At 38.1% G+C, this 21,746-nt stretch overlaps 1 long non-coding RNA gene across 2 annotated transcripts; it reads right to left on the bottom strand.

Moving 5' to 3' along the window:
• Positions 1–891: 891 nt before the first annotated feature.
• On the bottom strand, positions 892–21,353 carry LOC121061357. Of its 2 annotated transcripts, XR_005815057.1 has the most exons (8): positions 21,075–21,353; positions 18,225–18,272; positions 17,177–17,216; positions 16,394–16,423; positions 15,464–15,614; positions 2,428–2,521; positions 2,244–2,293; positions 892–1,114 (listed from the first exon to the last, which is right to left on the bottom strand). It is a non-coding gene; the product is annotated as an uncharacterized LOC121061357 (long non-coding RNA). The 2 variants fall into 2 exon arrangements; XR_005815056.1 differs by lacking the exon at positions 17,177–17,216.
• Positions 21,354–21,746: the final 393 nt, after the last annotated feature.

The raw sequence follows: 21,746 nt of genomic DNA, 5'->3' as shown, positions 1-21,746 counted from the left end.
ATACAGTATTTATATTTATATTTTATGTAAGGTGCTAGACCTTTCTGGTCTAAATGGAATCAATCTTCTTAGTCACATTTCTTCAATATTGGCAACAAAATTTGTAGTATAAGGATACCATTCAGCAAGAGTAAAAGGCAACCAGATCCTTGAATGAAGAGAACTCTTTATTGTAGTTCCAGCTAGTTTATTGGTTATGAAACATAAAATCAAGGAAGAGGAATTTTGTATAAGCTCATGATAATATTCCCTTAGAAAGGACAACCTGATCCAGTTTGATATATGGAGTTATCACAGTTTAATTAAGTTCTGGTAAATGTAGGTATTACTCAACTAAATTGAAGGGTAGATCCCAAATGATATTTTTTTTCCTAAAAATGATTCATTCCACCTGTAAGAAAGAGGCACTGTTGAACAATAGTGGGCTCATGTAGCAGCAATCACATTTGTATAGCAAGGACATTATTACATTGGAAAACAAAGCAGAAAAGCCTGCTTTTAAACATCATCACGTATGCACACAAAACAATGAAGAAATAACCTTCAATACCTGTGTAAGTGAAACATCCCAGACCAAGGAAACACTGTTCAAGCCTTATGAACTGCGCCTTCAAATAACAAGCTTTATCGTTGATAGAAGGAAACAGGAATCACCTCTTTGAATGCTTTGGCTCTCTTGATAACTATGCAGATGTCTGGGGTGCACCTAACATACAATAAAATGATATTTTGATCTCTGCACTAGCTCCAGTCATGGGTTTTCTCCTCCCTCCTGTGTATGGGATCCATTAGGGCTCCATTTGTCCCCTTTACAGTCAATACTCATCCAAACAGCTTCCTCCTGAAAGTAATACAATCTTGCAATACAGTGGTGATGTGTACACAGATAAGAGTGTTGGACTTTTTATTTCATAATACCTTCCTTAAATGCTGTTATGTGCACAAGGTGCTCTTCCTTTTTGCTACAGAATGAGTGTTTCACATCCAGATCCTTATGCTTTCCATTTATGCAGGAGCAGTGAACAAGATCCTCCTCGTGGTTCGTGTTGCTGACCAGGAAGACATTATTGTTTTGCTGCTGCTGGCTGCTTCAGTTGCAGTGCTTGGAGGACTCCTGCATAGCATTCCATAAAAATCAAAGTGCATGTCATCATCAACCCTGCTGCACACATATGCCACCACCCCCTCATTCTGCCTTCTCAGGCCTGCAGAGAGCCTGTACAATATTGCCACAGGAACACCTCTTTCCTCTGTTCACCATCAGATTCAACATTCCTGCTGTGGGGACGTCCGCATTTCATCTTTACATATAACTTCAATTTTAACATATGTATGATGATTTTGTATTAAATCAACAATGATTTCCTTCATGAGTAGGCTTGCTTGAGAAATGCAAGTTCTGTTCCAGCATTGTTAATATTTTTGTTCACCACATATCTAGAAAGTGCTCAGATTTCAATACCAGCCCCTATGGAACAAGCCTATAGAGTGAACCAAAGAGCCCAAGAGCTTTCACTGATTGCACCTATGAATGGGAAGACAGAAGGTATTCTGCAAAGTGTTAAGCCTCCTCAGTACATAGCATCTCCCACATGTGATGCTCTGTGCTTAATAAAGGAAAAATATGTCTTTGTAGCAGAACACCCTTTTTAATTAAATTAGTAGGAAGTGCACAGCTTCTATCTAGCACAGCTAAATTTAACACAGTGAGACTGTCTGACTACAGCAAATGTTTAAATGTTAAATAGTTTTTAGAAAATTGTTCTGCTGATCCTTCAAATGCAAAGAAAACACAACAATCAATGCCTTCCACCAGCTGCTTATGACAGAGTCTGCTTCTCCCACTCTGGTTTATTCAGAAATAGTAATTTCTGAGTTCGCATTCAGAACAACATTTGAAAATATTAGTTAAACAGCCAAGAGACCAGAAACATGTCTGAGCATGCCAGCTGGATACATTTGAACTACATTTCTCTGAAAATCAGGTGGGAAAAGGCTATTATTAATTCCAGTTCATCAGCCTGGTTATTTTAAGACATGTTTGTCTCCTTGTTCCTATAACAACAGTTTGGTTTCGCAAGGGGTCCCTGCTTCATCTGTTCCGGGCATAAATTCAAAGTCTTATTTACCACTTGCCTATATCCAGGAGGGGAGCTAGTTCATTGCACCACGTGAATACTACCAACCATTGGTGAAATTATACATACTCTGGGTTTAAGTGTAGACACAGCTAGCTTCCCTACCTGTAGTTAATCCTCTGCTGGAGTTACCAATGCAATAGGATCAATTCTGTCTGTAATATAAATGAGAACGATTTTTTTTTTTTCATGGACAATACACCAGAAGAAAACAAAACAAAACAACAACAACAACAACAACAACAACAACAAACAACAACAACAACAAACAACAGCATAAAACAGATACCAGGGACATTTTTTCTATGAAGGTAGAATGGATGGCTTTTGGACTACTTGCATCTCTGTAAACAGAAAAGTACATCTGGTCTGTGCAGAAGAACCTGGAAGTACATAGGAACAAAAGTAAAAGGATTGAAACATCAATAATTGGAATGAGAAAAACAATCTTTGTTCCTACAACCATTCTGTGAGTCAAGGGAATTAGAAAAACAGATTTAGGAAAAGAAATTTGAGCTAGCTGCTATTACTCAACTGCAGCGGCATGACTCACATGACTGGATATTAAACTCATTGGTTACAGACTATTTAAGAAAGACAGCAGGGATATTATATAGCTTAGAGTTACAAACAATTCAGAGAGACAGGAATTTGTATACTATTCATGTATTAAATTATAAATCATAAAATGGAATAGTTCTAAGACAATGCAATAGGCTATTGGATAAGATGAGGAAATAGAAATAGCAGTTGCTAAAGCATTCAAGAAAAAATGTGTCAATCTACAGAATGTCAATTTAGGAGGTTTGGATGATGTGTTAAGTACAAGTAGACCAAGCAGATGTAATTTAGCTGATGCTTTCCCCATGTAGAAATAGAGTACAGTTCTGATTAATGTACACTCTGTGTGCTTCAAAAGATCCAGTATCTTAAAGCAGAAGACAAAAACGGAATGAGATATCTGAACACAAAGAACTGTAAGGAATTACTTCTACATTGCGTGGTTTTCCAATGTCACATCAACCATGTTCCTAAATTAGTTGGACATGTTTCACCAAGATGTCTACTCCACTCAGTCCATGTGTTACAGGCCTCAAAAAATACAAAGGTTTCTGCCAATCTGATGGTGTGTGTGTATGTGTATACTTTCTTCCTCATTTGGCAATAATCAATTTAATTTTTATTTATTTTTGAGTACTTGAGAAGACATTAATCATAGAATCATACAAGGGTTTGATTTGGAACAACCTTTAAAGATGAACTACTTCAACCCCCCACCAATGGCAAGAACACCTTCCACCAGACCAGGTTGCTCTAAGCCCCACTCAACCTGTCCTTGAACTCTTCCAGGGATAGGGCATCCACAGCTTCTCTGGGCAACCTGTGCCAGTGCCTCACCACCATCACAGTAAAGAATTTCTTCTTAAAGTCTAATCTAAATCTACCTTCTTTTAGTTTAAAACCATTACCCTTGGTCACTACACTCCCTGATAAATACACTCTCTGTAGGTTGAGGTCTGCCTGGAGCTTTTTCTTCTCCAGGCAGACCTCAGCTCCCTCAGTCTGTCCTAATATGAGAGGTGCTCCAGCCCTCTTATCAGCTCTGTGGCCCTCCTCTGGTCTTGTTCTAATACTTCCATGCCCTTCTTGTGCTAGGGGCCCCAAAGCTGAATGGAGGACTCCGGCTGGGGTATAACAAGAGCAGAGTAGAGGGGGGAAATCACCTTTCTCGCTCTGCTGGCCATGCTTCTTTTGATGTAGCCCAGGATATGTTCAGCTTTCTGGGCTGCAAGCACACATTGCTGGCTCATGTTGAGCTTGTCATCAACCAGCACCCCCAAGCCATTCTCCTCAGGGTTGGTCTCAATCTATTCTCCACCCAGCCTGTATTGGTGCTTATGATTGCCCTGACCCAGCTGCAGGACATTTCACTTGGCCTTCTTGAACTTCATGGGGTTTGCACAGGCCCACCTCTCAGGTGGATGGCATCCCATCCCTCCAGCGTGTCAACTGCACCACACAGCAACCTGGTCTAGTCGTAGGTGTCCCTGCCCATGGCAGGAGGGTTGGAATTGGATGGTCTTTAAGGTCCCTTCCAACCCAAACCATTCTATGATTCTATAATTCTGTGATCCCTTCTGTAGTTGTAGTCAGTCAACAAGTATTTACAGTAAGGCACTCTGCCTTTTTTTGCATCTCAGTAAAAAATGAAGAAGAAAATCTCTTGCACAACAAGGTGACCAGTAGTAATTCTGTAGGCTGGGACTAATACAGTTTGATTTAATAACCAAGACAAATACTGTTCAGGAATCCTTTAAACTCTCCTTGGGATACCAGAAAAATAAAAGTGAAAGGTAATGGGAATTGGCAAAGAAGGCTTTCTTAGATGCACCATAATGAAAATCCTTAATCATTAATGAAGAGGTCTGTAGATGGGCGTTACGTTTGCTAGCCGCCAGAAACACAGGATGCAGGGTATGCTGTTATGGTAGAAGATTGTATCCTGGAAAACAGCAACACTAAGAAACATACTTTTACATTAGCTGTCTATGCAAGACACTAAATACAATTCTCAGATGTATTAGCAGGAAACCTGAAGGTGGGACTTAGGGAAGTAATTTAATTACAAAAATTAAAGAGCTTCTCATTGGAATAATCTTAACAGGTCTCATATCAACACTTTCTTCTAATAAGGAAGCTCACAACTTGGAAGTTAGTCAGATAGACCTGCAATAGTGATTCAAAGAATTGCAGTGAAAGATTGAGGAAGCTCAAGTAATTTTTTATATTCAAAATAGGTAAGGCAGAAAACTTTCCAGTATGATCAGAGATGTGTGTGAGGGAGCGTACATCACAAAAGATGCAATCTCCCTACATTTAGTACATCAAAAAAATGACTTGAACTTCAGGTTTGCGAAAACAGGATTTTTGAAGCATTGATTGATTCCTAAATTTCTGCTGAAAAACCAAAAGCATCTGTGGATATTTGGCCAGAACTAGTCAGGAGGCAAAATCTTTGTACTGTGGGTAAGTATCAGAGGAAGATCTTCCTGACAGAGAATGCTTCTTTAAATTAGGAAAAGGAGTGTGTTTTGATTAATAATAATAATAATAATAATAATAATAATAATAATAATAATAATAATAACAATAACAATAATAACAATAATAATAAGATGTCCTTTTCCCCAGTTATGAAAGCACAGAAAATTTCACCAGTCCTCTGTCTTATGAAAAGTTTCTTGTTACACTTCTTGGGAAATGGAAGGAAATTTTAGTGAACTATTGGTGTATAACAAATACATTTTATATGGCATTGATATCAAATTCAGAACTTCCCCTCCTAAAAACAAAGCCCTGTAGTACCTGAGTTAAAGGAGAATTGTTTACTAGTGCTCATCTTCTGGTCATTTGGGACAGGTCAATACTAGGTGAAAAGGTACATTTGCTTAAACAAAATGTTATGTTACAAAGTGAGTGCTGTTAACTTTCCAGCAATGGCAAAATCATCCTACCCCACCTGTATCATTACTTCACAGATATTTGGTGAAGTAAATTTACTATAATCCTCTAAAACTTCTTAATTTTCCCTGGAGTTGAATTAGAGTGATAATAGTGAAAGAATAGCAAAGACAAGAAAGAGGAATATGAAGTCACTCGGTTTATAACTTGTTACAGAGCCCTAGGATCTCAGATTTGCAGTCAGATGCCTGGAAACATAAGTAATCATAATCCATGGGGGAAAAACATAGGAGAAAGTAGGCTTTTGTGGATGTCACAAAGGAAAATCTTGTAAAAAATGTTTTCTTTCATGAATTTCCCACTCTTGGGATCTGAAAGCAAAGTATAAATGGTTTGAATATGCTTATGTATGTCAGCAGCTACTCATCTGATAATCATTTCTGCAAGCAGTGAAAGTGTAGTGAATATGTATTCTCAGAACTACAAATCAGATTAAACCAGAATTTTGGTTTATTGGGAGGCCTTTTATGTTCATACACAGAATTATTTGACTCATGCAGATTTATTTATTTATTTATTTATTTCAACACAGGGAATATGTGTTTCTTTATAAACAAATACATAACCATTTTAAAGTACATTATATTTATGATGAATGAGCCCCATCTCTGCATGTAAAAAAAATATATATTTTTTTTTCCCCAGACAAAATCTGAATTGATAACACTACTGTATTTCATTTAACAATAAAGCTGTTTGCACAGGAACAGAAGGCCAAACAGGAGTGATGTTGAGTCAGATTCTTACATCAGACACAGTGGCATAAGTTCAGGATTACTCCAATTGCAAATCAAACTAACTGACGACAGTATTCAGCTAAATATGCTTTTACTTCAGAGGACTAAATGTACCTCATGAGCCTTTTGAATCCTGCTTGAATTGTTTTCTTGCAAAACATAACTGCAGAAATGTAACTGCTTTTTCCAGCTGCAGCAAGCTTAAGAAAAAGAAGTAGCATAAGGTGAATTTTACTAAAGTACAGGACACATATAATTAATCCTTATAATTAATCAGGACTAATACACATTAATCACTATAAAACAATTTAAATTTCATGACTGGAAGATGTAGCAGGAATTTAAAGTAGATATGCCTGATTGCACTTAGAATGAGATGTTACATGGCCATTTAAAGAGCCTGTTAAAATACTTCACCGGATATTTTGTCATAAATCTTGATATAACTAAACACAAAAGCATATTCAGAAATAGATTGCTAAAGACTAGGAAAAGAATTAAGAAATAAATTGTTGACCAATCTACAAGCTGATCAATTGTTTAAATGCAACAATGAGGATGATGTAGTCTCCCAAATACATAAAATATACAAATGCATTTTCTTTACCACACCCATATCTATAAAACTTATTAGCACTTTTAATGACATTGTTTGAGCCAATTTAGATTTAATTTCAAAATTATTCATTTAGTCTTATGAGTCATCAGAATAAATGCACAATATTTACCTAAATATACCAACCAGCAGGCGTACTCCCACTGCTGACTACAAGACGAAGATATGAGCCTATGATGGCATTAGTTCTGTCATTGTCACACAAACAAAAAAACACAGTTTCTTCCTGAGAATTGTTTCCTGTTGGAATCTACAGTCTGAGAATACGCAATGTTTTCTGTGCTCGCTGTAAACTGTAGTTTATTTTTGTTTTGGTGAAAAATGTCACTTTTCCCTTTTAACTATTTTTCTTTTTTATATTACAGTTGACTTTCTTGAATAAAAACTGCACTGTCCTATTTACTACTGCCCATTTTCTATCCCCTGTGAAAAAATACATCTGTGATCCTTTCTTACTTCTTCTAAAGCATAGGGTTTTAGATAAGCTACAAAGGTAAAGAAGACACACATTTTTTAAAAGTCATGAAAATGCTCATTAGTAAACTTTTAAAGTGAGATAACAGGATGGTTTTCCTGTGTAGGAAATACCTAAAAGAATCCAGGAAAAATTATCCGCTGAGAGTGCAATCACATGGTTCCCAAGGGGAAGGAAAAGCCTGGTTGTTTAAGGTCACAGTTCAAGGGACAGAGCACTTGATGTCTGTATCCCATCAAAGCTGAGTGCTTGAATTGAACTTGGTAAGACATTCTAAAATTATAACACAATGACAAAGTGTGACTGCATGGTTGGGACACAAGAACATGAAAAGAAGTCCAACATTTTGTATGTCAGATTGTTCATTAGGCAAAGAAATTATAAATAATATAGTAAAATAATAGTTCATAATCAAGGTTTTCAAATTTTAACTATGATATACTATTGTAAGGTGTAACATTTGTAAAAGTGGATGTGACAGAACTTGAGGTAGAGACATTAGCCTCCTCTATTCCAAACGGAGCATTTCAAGGAAACAGTTTCAAGAAGAAGCTGTGCTGAAACTTAAGAACATTGTTTTTTTAAATAGCAAATAGCAACAGTCAGTTAAAGAACTTGCTTGGAAAAAAAAAAAAAAAATGTTCGCTTCATATTGTTTCCTTTGTATGTATTTTAGAAGGTGACACTGAAGCTTCATTTAACCATATCACAAAATTACAATTGAGGGCACTGTGATGGTATCCTCTGTCATTTAAGAGTTCAGAACTTCCACTTGGAAAAAAAAAAAAAAAAAAAGTAAAATTATGATGTTATGCTTTATATGAACTTTGGTAAATGAGAACTGATATTTTTCCTGAAAATATACCAACTGATCATATTCAAGTAGCTCTGTAGCTAGTGGACAGAAGCAGATTTGTACAGAGATCAGTGGCATAGGCTTTCTTATGGATCCATGGATCCATGAACACTGGTTTTAGAACTCTTCAGAGAAAGGGGAAGGCCTCAGGAGATCTCTGTTCACAGCACAACCTCTTTTCTAATTTCACTGCACTGATTATTTCAAAGCTTCGATACCTTTGAAACCTGAAATTCAATTCATGCTTATCTCATTGCTAAATCCTTATTTCAAGCTCCTCATAATCCAGAGGCAAAACAGATGTGTTTGATTCTGCTTCCATTCTCAGACTTCTAAAATGTTAATCAAGGACTCTCAGAACACAGAAGGAAACTCAGAATAACCAGTGGAGCAAGATGACCCATATAGGCCATCTCAGCCAGCATCTCAGTCAACATCTTAGGACACTCAGCCAACATCTTAGGACCCTCAGCCAACACCTCTTAGCCTTATGGCTTTATACACAATTCCAACAAAATTTGTTACTAAGTTTATTCTTGTCTAAATTATCACTGTCTGTTCAAACAAACTCATGTCTGCTAAGAGAAGTGTGCTTTGTCATACACCCTGACACTGCTTTTATTTCTTTTGATTGGACATGAGGAATTAATGAGGAGATGAAAGGGAAAAACAAACAAACAAACAAACAACAACAAAAACTGCAATATTAACATCCAGAATGAGGGATAGCAAAGGGCCAGTCTGTGAGGTTAGCCAAAAGAATTGTGAAAAAGGTGGAGGTCTTACCTATATAATGAACTGGGCTGTTCTGATAACAGCTTCTTTAGTTTGCTAGAATAGCCAAAGGAAGAAGTTTCAATTTTGTTTTGAGTAGTCTCTAAAAAAAAACTAATTTCAGAACATCCCACCAGCTGGCTGTATTTTCCTCTCCCTGAACGACATCAATTGAGTCCACTGATTAAAGCAGCACCAAGGTGATAGAGAAACAGATTCACATCTCCTCCATCCAATTTGGAGGAATGTTTTGATCTCTGACTTGTCAGGTGAGTGTCCTACATTTTAAACAGTGCAGTATACAGTGGGCCTATCCCTATATCTGTCATTGAAAGGCTAGCAAAAAAAGAGACTGAAGCAAAGAAGAAAGTCAATAGAGGTATGAGAGAAGAAGATGCAAATGCCAGCCATGACAAACTCAAGAGACTTTCCAGCTCTGTTGGAAGGCTCCATTATCACCCATGCATGGTGACAAGTGACACCATGGCGACATTGACACCAGTGCGTATGTATGTAACTTGAGAGCTGGGGAAGTGATATCAATGTGAGTGAAACTAGGGAATTAATCTCAGATCAACCATTTTTGTTTAAGCATCTGGATCTGGGCTTTATGAGCTTTTTACTCTGTCTTTGCCTCTGATCTTTGAGACTAAAATCACAATTGCCTAGTGCAGGAAAGAGAAAATCATTAAGGCAAAATATTTTTAACAATGAATGGAGGAACATATCACCAGCAATGAGGAAGGATTTATCTAAAAATAAAATAATCAAGCATCCTGGAAGAAATTCCAGACTGTTTCATAGATGAGGACTACCGGCACAATGTCTATATCTCAATGCATATTGTTTAATACACACAACTAAATAAATGTTGATAACCTCTAGCCTGACAGAACATGAATAGGGAAGCCTATGCCACACACCAATTTGATATATTGTTCTACTTTATTTTGTTTTCTGCAGGTGTTGTTGGCAGCTTTGCCTGTTCTTAGAGGAAAATTTCCAAAAGTCACTCTTTCCCTGCCAGCACAATGTTTATATTCATGTTACAACTTGTTGGCATATAACACTGAGTACTATGAATGATTATGTACTGGTGCATTTTTTCTTAATGAATGGGACACATTCACAGAGGATTAATACTGGCCTTTACTTCTTGTCCCAAAATTATTTTTAATTTTAATTGTGCAAAATATAGGAATTTCAGTTCTTACAGTGAGTTTATTTATTTATTTATTTATTTATTTTTAACATTAGTCATACAAAGATTAGGAATTTGGTATAAACCATTGATATAGCTTCCCCTTACAATCAGTGGTGTACGCATCTAAAAAGGCAGGTAAGGTAAATTGTCTTCTAGCAGTTCCTGTGCCTCTGCACTATCATGTAGAGTGAAAAACTTGTTTGGAGTACCTGTTTAAATTGTTCAAGCTAAATGAGAGAGATGCCAGCCCACTAACAGCTGGGCAAGACATAAAACGAGAGAACAGTAACAAAATAAAAATTATATTCATTAAATTTGGATAAGGCTGATTTTCATTTTAGAGGATCAGCCTTTGTATAGGTAGATTCCCACTGAGTGACTAGAAATTATATGAGAAAGAACCCTAATATCTGAGTTCACGGAGCAGAGTCTACTAAATTCTACTGTTCCTTTTGTTTGTTTGTTTTTGGTGTTTTTTTTTGTTTTTTTTTTGTTTTGTTTTTTTCAGCAGATGTGAGAAGGAGTGGCTAGAAAAATCATTTTCCCTGAAATACAACCAGCAAAATATTAGTATTATATTGACTGAAGTAGCTTCTGGAGTGTTTTGACACTTAGCATCAAAGACAGTATTTCCTTAATTCAATTTGCAGAATACCTATACATTATCTTAGAAAAGACATTGCTAGCTTGGATTCTTTAGCTTCAAAAATTACATGAGAGGAATAACCAACACCATAACCAATAATTCTCTAATTCCATAGCGACATTTGTCTATAAAAAATGATACTACATGGAAAACCCAAGTATTTTTGTAATAATTCATGTCTACGTGCAAACAGGCAAAGCAAGTAGCCAGTGGTGTCCACCCTGACCACTCTCCATTTAACTATCTGAAGAGCCACAGAGTTGAAAAGGGCATTTGGATATGAAAATATAAATATATCAAAAAATGAATCAATGCTTTACATGTTGACAGATAGTCACACCATGCCTGGTGCATCTTCCTGATAACTCAGAGCCTGTTCTGCTGTCCCACACTATTCCCTTACAACCTAACAGAAGTTGATGACATAAACATATCCTTTTCCCAAATGCTTGGGTTGTGTGTGATTTAACCTTTAACTCCTGCTTGTTGTTATAGGTGAGATGTCAAATATTTCTTGCAAGCCTTTGGCAAGGGTTTGGGTATGTTTTCATCACTCTTCCCCTAAGTAATGTAGGCTGCAGTCAGAAGAGTAATGCCCTTCCCCCATCCCTCTGGCCACTTCCTTGAAGCTCAAACAGGAAAGCAGGGACAATGTAGAGGGACCAGCCATGGGCTCACAGTAAATCTGTAATTACTTGAAATGTCACTTCCTGTTTTTGAAGCCTACAGAAGAATAAATACACTTCTGGGCTGCGCTGTGAGGCGAAGGGGCTGGGGGCTGCAGGAACACAGAACTGCATTGCTCAGCCACATACCCTGACACTTTCAGGGATGACAAGTAATCTTCCTCTAGAGGCACATAAATGTTATTTGGAACGTATAAAAGGGATTTTTATCACAACTAAGGCTGCTACTTTTGCATTAGAAAAGTGTTCGTTGACAAGGCAGTAGTTTACATGCGCATTAGAAGCCAATTTTCACTGACAATCCGCATGCCATTTAATCTGCCAGAAGTTGTGCCCTGGCAGTCCCTGCCACTTTGTCCTGTACAAACATCTGAGTAAATATTTCCAGTAAATCCTGCTAAAAAATAATTTCCCCATACTGTTCCCCTAATGTTCGGAATGCATTTTTTACCAGCAGTATGAGTTCTTTAGGTTTATTACAAGAATGACAGACTGAAATGGGTTTGATCATAGCCTGAGAAAGGGACATCAATGGGTTAAGTCAACACTTGCTTAATAGAAAGCTACTTATAAAACTGTGCTGTCAGTGTAAATGATATTTCTCTTTTGTAGTCTCTGTCCAAGCTGTTGAATAAGAATGTGCAGTAAGTTTTGGCATCACATAAATGTTTTCCCAATTCCATGTGTTTGTAGACCAAGTTCTGTTCTTTAGAATGCAGAAGAAAGCTCTGAAATACTTCTTCACACTTCTGTGAAATACTGCAAGTTTCATTTCCACTCCTAGCTGATTGTGCTTTGCCAGACTCAGATATACTTGACTCATACAGCAACACATACACATGTTTAATTTCAACCCATGATCTGAGAATGTCAGGTTGGGCATAAGCACTGGGCATAAGGGGGAAGCCAGGGCTGTTGGCTTTGAAAGGCTGACAGTGGAAAATGTTGTCAAAGTAAGCAGATATCAAGTAAGGCCAGGAACTACACTGCAGAGTAAGCATGTATCACTCATTGCCTTAACCATTTTCAGAGAAACACTGCTTAAAGAAAATTGCTTAAAATTCTGCAGAAGTATTTAAAAATATTTTTTTAAAAATTGTCCATGGAGAACCCTGCTGAACCCAGGAATTCAGCAGAATTTCTCATTTGTTATTTCGCTTATTTGTATTTGCTATTTGTTCTTGTTGCTTTTATTTAAATAGTCATTAAAAAGGAAAACAAATACAGGGCTAATATGAAAAATCCTAATTAATTACTTTTGTTTGAGCATGATTGCTTTTCTGATATCAAAACACGCCACAAAACCAGTTTGATTCCTGTTCCAAATGAACCCAAATGGGAATCTAAGAGACTCTTTTACACAGGGCAGGCACTGAAATCATAAAATCACAGAATATCCTGAGCTGGAAGGGACCAACAAGAATCATCGAGTCCAACTCCTTGCTCCACATGGGACCACCCAAAAATCAGACCATGTGTCTGAGAGCATTGTCCAAACACTTGAACTCTGGCAGCTTGATGTCGTGACTGCTGCCGTGGAGAGCCTGTCCCAGTGCCTGATCACCCTCTCAGAGCATGCCCCAACTCCTTACAGTTCACCTGCCCACTCTGTAAATGCCCAGCAAGGTGCTTGCGATGGCCTGAGTGCTGCCCAATTCCCAAGTAATGTCCCTGCCTCTGTAGGAGCAGCCTGGACAGGCTGCTCTGCAAGCGAAGGTGAGCTGGGAGCCAAGGGGACCATGAGGCAGGTGGGACCATGGCCTTACAACAACAGACGCATCTCATAGCCGCCAGACAAGATGAGCAGGGAAGGGAGTCGTGTGTTCTGGAAACTGAAGCCTTCAAACACAAATCTCCTTCCATAACACTTTTCGCCTATTGGCCTGCTTTGTAGGCAAGCAAGAAAGCGGTTGAGGTTTCCAGTGTCTTCACCACAGGGACAGACAGTCCAGGGCCCTTTCTCCTTTGCTGAGAGCTTCAGCATTTCTGGTTTTCATCCCATGATGGAATGAAAACAAATTCTAATATACTGAATCCTCCACACCACAAGTATCTTTACAGAAAATTTTAAATTATATCACCACTGCAGAAATGTTGAGACTGCTTGGAAATGGTGCTATGCTCCATGTTTTGCATTCACATTTTTGTTTCATATTTTCTACCACATGATCATGTTATTTCATTTTTTTAGATAGAGAGTTAATCCATTCTACCAGTATGCCTCTATCACTGTTAGCCTGAATAAGACTTCTTCCTGTGGGATAGATTTTCATGTCTCATACATACTCTTGCTGAGGATTTAGGGTGAATAAAGCCCTGTTTATATCCCTGCTCAGGCTGTAACCACAGCCATAATAATGAGAGCAGAGGTGATACCACCAGAAAAGTCTGGATATTGTGTGTTTTTTTGATTCAAAGCAGTCATTTAGGAAGACTTGGAAGTCTTGGAGACATACAAATGGCTCTTTTTTCAAAAATTGCATAAGTTTTCATGAACCACTATTCCTGCCAAAAATACAAGAAGAGCTTTTTTGGAAGCCTGCACTGTTTCCTGCCAGCTCACCTGTTGGCTCTGGGTTTTGAGACTTTCCATACCTTAGCTGGTAACCTAGAAAACCATAAGATTTCCAAAACAAATTTGAACCATCACCATGTTAGAAGTTTCTGCTTCTCATCACAGGACTCTTCAGCTCTGGCTTACTCAGCCAGGGCTGCAAAGCAATGGGGGACACTAATTGTTCCTCATTTCCTTATGAAAAAAAAAAAAAAAAAAGTTTCAGTTTTGCCATAAATATAAAACTCATAAATTTTCCTTTCTGAAGAGACTATAATCATTTCCAATATATATATATATATATATATTATTTTTTTTTCAGTTACTATAGTTTCCTAGGGACAAGAAATGCTTATGGGCTTCTTCATTGCTTATATGCTTCAGACTTCAGGGAAGTCTGCAGGACTTTTGTTGCTATTAAGAAAACATGGGGGAAAAAAAAAATGTAGCCAAAATCAACAGAAGCAGATGCATTGATATTTAGGTACCCAGTCTGGACCTGCTGATCCCCAGTGGGCTCAACCAATTTAAGTCAGATTCCCCCATGTTGTGCCACACCAAAAATAAGCATGCAGAGCACTAGAAAAAAATGGAATCACGGAATTAATAACTGCAAAAATCACAAGAAATGTCATTTGGCTAAGCACAAATAATTTTTTTCTGAGAAGGATATGGATTTTTAAGAAAAGTTGATTGGCTAAAAAATTGCGTACATTACATAGAAAAGGTAGGTGATAAATTTTCTTTGTAGTTTTCATAAGTTTTAACACAGGTATACAAATACCTGGGACCCTATGGAAATCATCCTTACAGTGATAAAGAAGAGGGCCTAATCTCATTTTCTGGGTTTAACAGGCTGCGAGCCTCTACAGAGATGTGTAACACAGGAATAATAGTTATGAACCGAGTTCTCTACACATGTGCACAAATAGAGGCTGGCTGGATCCTGCCTTGATGTTACTTAACTGTTTGCACAGTTACAATGACTACACATCTTTGTTTTTCTAGGTGCATGTCTTTGTTGATGCTCTGATAGCAAAAAATGCATTAAGGAAGAAGGGGGTCATACAAGGCTAACTTTGAAGCTGGAAGTGTCCCGTGCAGTAATAAATATCTCTGCCAGCATGTCGCAGCAATGCATAGCATAAGCAAGGTTTAGAACCATTTATACAGTCTTTAACAAAGCTCCACCTGCTCTGTGCTGCTCTTTCCTATAGATGAGAAAACAGCATAGTTTTTTCTTGAAAATGCATACTCTGTTTTGTCCTGGTATGAAACTGATTGATTTGAAAAATCAGTGGGAAATAGTCATCCTTTTCTGTGATGTTTTCTTGTTCTTCCTATTAGCTGGCTGTCACAGCTTGATTCAGTCTTCATGTAAGTAGGGGTAAAACTGGTGCTGTGCACTGTACAACAACAAAAATATGTGATTGTGATCATATGATTGATATAAGAGCACCCATAGCACCTGTGGGGACTAAAAATAGGGTCTAAATTCTTCATACTGCCCACCCAAGGATGAATCCTGTATCTGACCTCTATACTGAATATATAGGGAGCTTGTTAAGAATCTGAAAATATGAAGTAATTAAAGAAAAAGTGTACCCAACTGATACAGATTATAGTTCTTTGAGCAAGTGCCTTTGAAAGGGTTTTTATTTCTTGTTTTGTTTTTCATGCCTGGCTTTTTCAGACTCACTGGCTACCCAACATGTATTTAAACCTGGGAGAAAATACAGAGTTAATATTTATCCAGCCATTTATTTCTGGGGATTTAGTCAAACCTAAGTTCATACTTACAGACATTTCCTTTATGATGATTATGATCACACTTCAAAATCACAGGATTTAAGAGACTTGATGATTCAAGAGACTTACTGTTAGTTTATAGGAATACAAATAGCATCTGCAAGGAATGCCAATTTTACCGTAGTACTCCTATGCTAACAATCTGTAACAGTGAGTACGCTGTAATTATGACTATATTTTTTGTATTAGTTTCAATTAATGAATTTAAAACTGTTCCTTTGTAATCCACTAGATAATTGCTGTCTAACTTCAATGACTTTCAGTATTCTCTCATAACAATTCTATGGCTTGGTAATGTTCAGTTAGACTTTAATTTAGACAAATATCTACATTCAGGAAGTCATTTACATGATTAACTTTACTTATAAGTGCTCACCTAGACAAAGGTCTCAACTCCTGCTGTGAGCTGATCCATACAAAGAAGAAAAAAAAAAAAAGTCATCATTAAAAATGGAGTTTAAACACAAGCCTTTGTTGATTCAGCCTGGAAAGGCTGTACAGTTGATCAGATAGAAATAAGCTCTTTTTTTTGCTCCCTTCTCTGACTAAACTTGACTTTCATATTATTATTAACATATAAAACCATAGCTTTTTTAGCCAATATTTGCCTGTTAGCAAGTATCTCTACCTTGATACTAAGTAGATTTACTTTCTTTAGGAAAGCAAAGAGGTTAGCAATATTTTTTGTGCTGGTTTGTACTGTTCTCAGAATGCACGGGGGTAAGCTTCTCAGATTTCAACATATTCTGGAGAATATCCAAGACCCGTCATAAACATAAAATAGCAGATTATATGAATTCCATAAATTATTAAGGGTCATCATTAGCCAACCTTTTTCCCCATTTTCATTTCCTTTTGACAGAAATGATGACTTTGTTATGAAAAATTTTCAGAAGTATAAGAATGTGAAAAATAGCTCAAATCTGTTTAATAAACCAGTCATGGATTAAAATCCAGCTACACTGCACTTTACAGAACAGATTGAATAGCATCTAATACACATTTTTATAAACAGTTAATCATGGGAAATAACTTCTGGAAACCGAAGCTTGTTTGTCATTAGTTCATATCAGGGTTAAACATGAAGGTCCTTGAAACTGTAAAAGTGTTTTGAAATGATACCTTCAGCAGTATGACCAAACTTGTGATCAAAGCTCACCTTTCTGGCCCTGTGGTATGGCTTGTCTATTTGGCATTACCTATCATACAAAGAAAATCAAATGCAAACTCCAAACAAAACCCTCAATAAAAAAATAAGACCTTGTTACTTTATATGAGCTGCTAGCTAGGTGATCCAAAGGCCTTTAATTCAGTTGACATCTTACTTCTAATCACAAAGCACGTAATAAACCAGAAATTATCAGTCAAGACAAAAGTCTGAAAAGTTCCTGGCTAGACAGAGTAGGAGGAAGCCCTCATGTGATGTAACTCAACATGGCTCAGTTGAAATCACCAGCTGAGAGCCTTTATAGCTTGGCAAAGTTTTAAAACAAATGTCTCAGAACATACACAGCCCGTATGCAGACTCTAATAACATAAACTTTCTTTCAATTTAAACCCTAATATGGGTTTGTATTAAACTGCTTAGCTCCTATTAATGGAGTTGCAGTATTTTTCCAGGCATGACAAATAACTACAGCATTCATGGTCACTTGAAAGTGCTGAAGTTTCATCCAGTCTAATTCTGAATTTGCTCTGCTTGTTAGTTTATGCCTATATCTTTCAATGGAGCCATATTCAGGGAAACCTACAGATTTTGTTATTGTATTAGTTCAGTTCTGTCTCAATGGATCTCATTTCAGCAAACGTATAAGGCACAGTGTCTTGCAGTCCATGGCTGGCAGCATGTGTCAAAACGCCTGTGAAGTGAATGGGTTTTCCTGGGCTTGCTATTGCTTTGAAGGCATAGACCAATATGGAGAGGTGGCCTACTCTAACAGGGAAAAAGGTTTAAAAATACATATTCTATTTATTGTCAATTTTATTTCCTCAGTTCTGGCATTGGTAATATTCTTCAGGAAACTAAATGATGTCATTTCCTTTCAAAAGGCAAGTTACATAAATGCTGGAATTCAGCCACTTCAAACAGCCTTCAAACAGATGGCCATGTGTATAAATGCCAGAAAGTGAGAGCAGCCACTTGCAGTAAAAAATGTTACCCCACACATGGTATAATGTTTATTTTATAGCCTCTCTCATGGACTTACATGGTTCATTCTTCTAATTTTTCCAGGCACAAATCCTTTAGGAACTGGCTGTAGAACACCAAAGTAAAATAAATTCAAATTATATAAATAAAATAACTTAAGCAGAACAAACCTTAATGGCTCAATAGATATCAACCACAACATAAAGCTGAATACAGACAGATATCACTATCAAATGTTTCATTTGTTTAGTTACTCCAGGACTGAACTTTGAATGGCGAATCAGTGAGACTTAAGAAAACCCATTTCACTTTAAAGGTTTTGTAAAACTTGATAAGGAGTTTAAATGGGGATGTGATAGCTGAATCCCTTGAACATGAATCCATATTTACTGTGACAAAAAAAAAAAAAAAAAAAAAAAAAAAAAAAAGCCCATCCATGATGCAGTTAGCTAAGGCCAGATGATGTACTTTGCCACATTGAGGAAGAACAGATGGAGCAACCTGGTCTTTAAAAACTCAGCTGTGAAGACAGAAGCCAGTACTGCATGATTAACTTTCCAGGCAAAGCATATGCACAGGACCATGAGCAGCTGGGAATTACAGTGATACATATCAGAAAAGAGAAGAATGATGGCAGAAAAGAGAAAGAAGATGGCAGAAAGGAAAGGGCCATCCTACACAATGCACTGCCACCCAATCCAGTACAATTACAGCCAGTGCAGCTGAAGGGGGCAATGCTGCTCCTGACTTTCTTTCATATTTTGCCACAGTGGGATGAAGCAGGCAATATCAGAGGATCAGCCTCAGCACTACTCTTGCAGTGTCCGGAAGAGAATCAAAGACGTTCTCTAGGGATAGGGCTAACATGAAGGGACCGGGGAGTCCACCTCTGGGTGTTACAAAATCCCGCGATGCTTTTCAGCACTTCTGATTTGATACAGCCATGCAATGAAAAGGTTGGTTGGCATTTTTTAAAGGAGTTTAACATTGTTCTGACTCTGTTAAAGTCTAACAAAATGGGAGAAGTCCCTGACTTCAAAAGGAGAGGCAGAAGGCCAAAGCACAGCCCTTCTGAAATTTTCATCCAGGTTTAAGATTATTTTCTTACTTGCCAGTACCACAGGCAAAATATCGCCCCGGCTCCAGAACTGTGGCTCCAGAGTTATGCCTCTGCCTTGTGAAAATTCTCTTGAATGTGGCAGATTAGTTTCCCTCAGGTGGGAAAAATCAATGACAAAAGGGTCTGGGAGTATATCTTCTGTGTGACTTGTTTCACTTATTCACTGCAGCCCAGCAATGGAGGCAACCACAAGCCCATTACAGGCTATTTCCCTTTTCAAAAGTTTCCACTCATAGAGCAGTGTCCAGTTCTCAGGAAGCTTTTCTGTCCTGGGAGTCTCATCCAAATACAGGGAATAAAGTAAAAAGGAAAGTTTCTTCTGGATGCCACAGCTTACTTCAAGGATCTTTACATAACAAAACAATACAGCATTTCTTCAGAGTAGATAGGGGTACTGCCATTTGAATTCCTGACAATAATGATAACAAATAAAGTCTTATGATATTGCCAAATATCAGATTAAGCTTTTTGGACAAGGGTCAATGAGGTTTCCAGGGGGCTGTGATTGAAGGTGGAGATGTTTCAATCTCCCTCCTTAAACTCTGTTCCTCAGCCATTACAATGCCTCAGGGCTGAGCCCTGTTTTCTGGGATGCTTTACTTTACTGTAAAAATGAAAAAATGCAGCAGTGACAATGCCATGCGATTCAATGGCATGTGACAATGACATGCGATCATTGAGAGCACCACATAGGCAGCAGTCTGGCCTGGCTGCAAGGGAGCAAAAGGCAAGTTGCCTGCAGGATCATAGAAGTGAGAGAACAGCCTACCTCCAGCCCATTCCCTCTCCCTGCTCCCTGGGAAGAAAGACTGCGCACACAGCACCATCCTGCCCTGCAGGATGCAAAGCAGGAGATTGAAAATGGGGGCACAGCGGGGATAGGCAGTGCAGGTCAGAACTGGATCGACACAAGACAACAAGTGCAAGGTGGGGCGTGTGACTCACATTGCAGATATGTCAACAATATTGGTGGCAAATAACTGTCATCACTTGTTAGCGCAGTATTCTGTGCCATGGGTTTATTGTTCATCGCTCCTGCAATGATTACAAACTTGCTTCCCTCTTAAGAGCAGCAAAGTGAGATGACAACACTACAATTTTCAAAGCCTGCTATGCAGTTCAGTTCCTGGTTCAAATAGTAAATCAACAGAGACCGCTCTACAGTACAGCAGCAAATGGCAACAACCTTACTTAAAGTTAATAAACCATTTTAAGCTTATTTGTCCAGAAAAATACCTCATAACCACATCTTGCCTCACTTACACTAACAGCCACACATCAAGAGAACTATCCTTGAGTACAGGTATATCAGCAAAATAGAGTCCCAAACCTTAGATTTCAGTCTTTTTACAGGACTGGAAAAGTTGATCGGAAGTTCATAAATACTACGCTGGCCTGTAACACACAGTTCTATAAAAGAGGCTAAAGTGATGACAACCAGCAAAGATGTCTCTACACAAAAACAGGGTTTCCTTTAAATTCTTTGATATAGCGATTAAGGGTATCAGTGTGGCACAATGAAGAGCTTGGACAGACCACAGCTGCATGATCAGAGGGGTGACACTGCAGAGGGGATGAAGGAACAGAGTTCAAGGTTGACATAGGTTACTCCACCCTAATCCTACTCTCCCAAAAGAATGGCTTCATCTAATAGTTCACTCCAGACCTACTCCTGGAGCAGCAAAATCCAGTGCTCTCTCTTGCTGTGGCTGCCAAAGCCACAATTTAATGATTCATTTTTGCAGTTTGCCTTATTTTTTAACACTGCAAAGGGAAAGACCTACTCACTTTGGGGTCTTTCTGTGCTCCCTGTGCCAAAGGGATGAGGAGTCACTTGGGTGAAGGTACACGCAGGTGCTGGAAAATGTCAGCTTCTCTCTTCTGCAGCACTGTCTTTTTTCATCTCCAAGGAGACTGAATGATCCTCACTGCCAATGCACCAGAGACAGAGGAATCCACTGCAGTGAAATCATGAGTCAGAGCTCCTCGATACAACTTGAACTTAAACTGTTAGAGAGCCAAGAATCAATATACTCCGCCAAGGGAACAAACCAAACGTACCAGCCATTGCTGCAATCAAAACACTACTTTTTTACTACTATTACAAGTTCTTTACTTAGGGTCTTGTGACTGTTTGGAATGTCAGACGTCTCCATTCAGGATGTTTCTCGCCTGTTTTTTTTTTTTTATGGTTTTGATTGCAAAAGAAAAGTTTAGAGATCCTATTACCTTAAGGCAGAATTGTGTCCTCAAATGTTTTTATGCTTCTCTTGGGCTTGGCTGCCCAAACTCCACCAAATAGTCTAATAAGTTCCATATGCCCATTTTTTGAAGAACACATTTTCAAAGTAGCAAATGTTTTGACGGATTGGCTCACAGAGAGCCTGAATGCTGTTATACACATCGTTTAGCATTCCACAAGGCCCCCACTGTTAAATTCTGGGAATGTGGCCAGAGTGA

Source organism: Cygnus olor, chromosome Z (genome assembly GCF_009769625.2).
Source record: "Cygnus olor isolate bCygOlo1 chromosome Z, bCygOlo1.pri.v2, whole genome shotgun sequence".
Classification (NCBI taxonomy): domain Eukaryota; kingdom Metazoa; phylum Chordata; class Aves; order Anseriformes; family Anatidae; genus Cygnus; species Cygnus olor.
This window is presented reverse-complemented; position numbering and strand designations above follow the sequence as displayed.